Source organism: Mytilus californianus, unplaced genomic scaffold (genome assembly GCF_021869535.1).
Source record: "Mytilus californianus isolate M0D057914Y unplaced genomic scaffold, xbMytCali1.0.p SCAF_8, whole genome shotgun sequence".
Lineage (NCBI taxonomy): Eukaryota > Metazoa > Mollusca > Bivalvia > Mytilida > Mytilidae > Mytilus > Mytilus californianus.
The window spans coordinates 46,941,801-46,946,797 of NW_026262734.1; the positions used below are offsets into that span (position 1 = coordinate 46,941,801).

The 4,997-nt window shown below is 30.3% G+C and overlaps 1 long non-coding RNA gene across 1 annotated transcript; it reads right to left on the minus strand.

The window, feature by feature from the left end:
• Positions 1 to 2,412: 2,412 nt before the first annotated feature.
• Positions 2,413 to 4,553, minus strand: LOC127711670 (uncharacterized). Its single transcript, XR_007986839.1, has 2 exons — positions 4,501 to 4,553; positions 2,413 to 3,245 (listed from the first exon to the last, which is right to left on the minus strand). It is a non-coding gene; the product is annotated as an uncharacterized LOC127711670 (long non-coding RNA).
• Positions 4,554 to 4,997: the final 444 nt, after the last annotated feature.

The following is a 4,997-nucleotide window of genomic DNA, read 5'->3' on the forward strand; positions in this document are numbered from 1 at the left end:
CTTTTACTTAATTGTTAGTTACGACATGTCATTATACGTACATCCCGGTTGAAAGGGTACGATGACAATAAATGGGAGTGTTCTGCCCTATTATAATTAAAATGACGCGTATGGTGATATAACTCATTAACCATATATATTAAAGACCTACTCTCTTTTGATTTAAGGTCCTTGGATTATGACCTTGAAACTGAAGCCAAGGTCATAGATAAATTTCACGTTCCAGATTTTGACCTTTGGTTTTACTTTATATGCATACATGATAAAGGCATGGGACTTTTTGCAACAGGTTGCAAGCTATATGACCTTGAACAATTCAACCGGCATTGACCTTGTGTAAACTGGAAGTAGCAATTCGTTGTACTAATTTAATGTAAAAGTATCAAGAACGATATATGTTTTATATGTATTGTCTAGTAAACTATCAAATAGCAGCAAAAATTACATTTTTTCAAACCGGAAGTAACATTATATCTCCTTTATTTCATACAACTGTGTAAAGAATCTATATATTTTTTGAAACAGTGTACAATAATCTATCATTTGACACTAGCAATGACATCTTAAACTGGATTTTGCTATTTTCATCGTTTTGTGGTGGAAATACCTTCAATTGTTCTCTGAACAATTGGTCTTTAGATTTGGAAATTATGTGTTTTTGAATGAATACATAAGCATTAATGTATTGATCTGTGAAAGACTGTTTATATCTGACAATTAGCTATTTTTACTATTTATGAAATATTGAATTATGCCAAACACCAAGGTTTTCCCTCCCTAAGGCTTAGATTGCCATAGCACTATTTGGCACATTTTTCGCTATTTTCGTTTTTAATGTCCGTCAAATATTATTCAGGTTTGACCTTACAATTTATACGATGCTAGCGGCGCTAATGAGTCTTTAATGAACAAAACTGGCGTCGGGCGTATCAAAAAATAAGCGTTGTATCTATGAGTAGGTTTTTAATTCTTAACACACAAATACAAGCTTCTTGACACAGCAGCTTTTATTCAATGATAATAAATAGAGAACTTAAAAGTGATAATATCTTACTCGACCTTCATCCAGAAATTGATATTGAAGAACAAAACCTGACGACGAAAGGGATGATTTCACTTTCCGTAATTTTTGACATTCATTTTATATGAAGCAACATTCCAGCGCCGCAGACATATATAATATTATTATTAATGCTAATGCGATATTAAGAACTTGCTTTTTCTATCATGATTTTGGTCGAAGGAATCCATTTAATGGAGTGCTAAAAATCAAAGTAATCTTAATGACGAAAGTTTCCGAAATACAATCACTAGTGAGTTGGACGTTATGAACAATCTGTGTCACAGATGACCATGGATACATTCCGATTGTCGTGCCACCATCCTGTCCTCTTTTCTTTCCTCAATAGCGACACCACAGAATAAGATTGATCAGTGGAGTTGTTCATGCTAGAGCAATACGATGAGTGACACATGTAAAGCAGGAACTGTTCGACCCTTTGTTGAGATGACCCCCCATTTAAGTTGGATTTGTGTTTCTTGGTGTGTAGTTTCTCATGTTGTTTTATTAACTATTTCGATTTTTCGTTGTTTTTGTTTATGCATGGTGTTTCGAGTCTTTTGTCGACTCATTTGTTTTGAATGTACCTTTTATATACATTCTTGTTCTTTGGATTTACGAAGACATTTTAGACTGATTTGTAAATACAGTTATGTGTAAAATATAATTAGAGTGAAAAAAGAAAAAAATAAGTCACATGTAGCTTGACCCTCATAATCATATTTATTTTATCAGGTTCATTCAGTTTTGTATGCTCAATCGTTTAAGTCTGAGAGAAATTGCATTCAAAGTCAAAATGCATTTCAGGAGCAGGACAATAAGGTAATACTAATGTAAAACATATTAAAAAATCCGCCGTTCAGTAATACACAAATCTTGCTATATTGTTACATAGTTTTGAATAGAATGAAATATCTTCCGGCATAAAAAGAAAAACAAATCAATTCTGTAAGAAACAGATTGAGACAGGGAAAACTAAAATATATTTTCTATGGCTATACAGGTTTCAATCAAACCTAGCAATATAGATTCAGCATATTTTTGTTATCTTTATACTCTTCCTCTATTTTGTTTTTTTTTTGAGTCGTTTATGGATGTTGTTCAAGTGATATACTTGAATTAATATCTAGACTTGGATGGAGAGTTGTCTCATTGGCACTTATACCACATCTTCTTATATCTAGGTACGAATTAAAGCATGCACATATTGTGTCGTTTTTTTGTTCAATTGGTAAATATAAATCGTGACTACACTTTCTTTTACTGTAAAAATATTGATGAATAATTATTGACAATGTCATGTATGTCATTTGTTATAAAACAATAGTGCAATCAGCAAAACCAAAACATAATTTGAGAGAGAATTAAATTTTATTATTCTTAGATTGATAGTTTTATTTAGAAAGAACAATAAACTGCACATGTTTTAAATAAAATGGTGATGAACCTGCACAGCATCATAATTATAAGCCTCCTTTCCATAATGCATTTCACATATATGTATTATCTTTGTTAATTTGTTACACAAATGTTCGCAAAAAAAAAATAATTTCTAAAACTATTAATCAATATGTAATAACATAGAAACAGAAATACAAACGGAACTGTTAATTTTTACTTTTGTCAATCTGAATAAGACACATTTATTTTTTTGAAAGCTATTTCTATGAAACATGTTTTAAAAAAACTTGCATATTTCCGTAATCAGTCTCGCAATGAAAACGATTTAAACTATAAATTACGTTTGCATACTATATTTAAAATATATGCATTTTGTTAACAGAATGTTCACAATTTATGTTCATCATGAATATTATTCCAATGCACAAAGGAATCTTCACAATTACATGAAATAATCAATAAGATAGATTTTCAAAGCATTATAAACTTTAGATAATATACAATTGTGTATTATTCAAGATAATGTACCAACTATATCAAAGAAATAATTTCAAAGTTCCATATTAATTAGTTATCCAGAATGCGATGTAGTTTGCTAATAAGCGATATAATGTAACAAATTCAGCTAATCTGTTGTCGTTTTTCAGATCCACATGTTAAACAAAAACCCACTTTCGTCTCATGTCTAGTCCCTTTTTTGTCCTTGACTACTATAGTCTTTACACCTTTAGATGGTGTATTTTTTCTGCATCTCACACAGTAAAGAGACATTTTATAGTTGAGTCTAAAATCGAAATTTAAAATCATACAACTGTTAAAATTATAGGTTTAGATAAAGCATTGTGTATACCTAACTACAACAAACAAGTTTGGATTTGATAGATTCTATAGTATGTAGACGCTGACGGGCAAACCCTAATGCATACACACATTATTATAGCTCATGAATTTGTTATTTGCATAACATTGCTAAATATTAATCTACATAGATCCACTTTCCAATATGAGATTTAATATTTTCAGCTAACCTCATATGTTAATGAATAAAAAATAAAAATACACGTACACATGTATGGGTTTAAGCATCTCTGTTTTTTTAAACGTACGACGAATAACGAATATGATTAGAAATTATATCTAATGATTCAACAACTGGTTATGGAAGTTCATGAAAAAAATAATTACCAGATAAACTTAATAAAATATATATTCAACGTACACTTTCATGTAAGAGCAGTCATTTAAAAGTTCCTTTATTCTGGCAAAATCTGTGATTGATATCAATATCATTTTTACCCATAATATAAAACTATTCGACTAAAGTAACATTTAATTTAACGATACCCTTTTAATCAATCCTAAAGCAAATTACATTTGCTGAAATGTTTTGAAAAAATGATTTAGTAAAAATAGCGTACTCTTGCACAGTTGGGTCAGTACAATTGGTAATGTAAATGTAAATACAGTTACTTGGTTGTATCATCGGCCTATCGACTGATAGTTCTAGAGGTTATTATCTGTTAGGTATCCGTATGGAAATACAATTTATTTTGTTTCGAAATGAGAATATATAATAAGAGCCATGTTTTCTTCGACATATGTGTTTTTGGTCGCCCCCTTTGTATTTCTTTCGGATTTGAGCATCCGACCTTATATAGACGCGTTTTTGTGAAGAACAGTGTTTGAAAGTCCGGATGTTCCTTTATTCTTTGTGTTGTTGTCTTAATAAGGTATTTTTACATCTCCTTTATTCAATGCATATGGCAACAAATACGTAACGCAACTCAATGATTTAGCAAAAAGAAAATTAGGGTAATTAGACGACAAATTTAAAACTTCACTCTGAATTATACGACATCGATTGTCAATTATTGTTGATATTATACGTTTTAGATTTTAAATTTCCATTGAGGAGTTAAATTTGGGGATATATTTACACAATTTATTTTTTATATAATTGTTAGTCGTAGATTTATGTAAGAAACAACACAGTACAGGAATGTTTGCGTAAATTAAGGAAATAAACGAAACAAACCTACCTGCTGAAATGTACTAGGGTCAATGCGACATGTGCTATGTGCAGACTAGTGATACAATAAAGAATAACAACCCAGTTCTATTCATATTTATATATAAATGTATAAGGCGATTACCCGACCGTGTAAGGGCGTTGGAGCCAATCAAAGTCGTTAAAAAAAACCCATCATTATCATATAATGCGATAAATATATAAACAGTGGTCGGGTGATAATTTATGAAGATTTGTTTATTAATTCGTGTCTAATGTTTCTCAATACGAACTTGGTGCAGATTTTGTAAAATACTCTTTCAGATAAAACGTGAGATGTTAAAAGGTTGTACATCCACTGTTTTGTTTGTATTGCTTTTTTAACCTGAATGCTATTTAAACAGACGGTTAATGTTCATACAATCGTTTCATTTCAAAAGTAATAAACAGTTTTAGTTTAATTGTCTGTTGATTGTTTTTTTTTTAACTTTTACTTAGATAGTATCTACGCAAGTCATTAAATTCAGA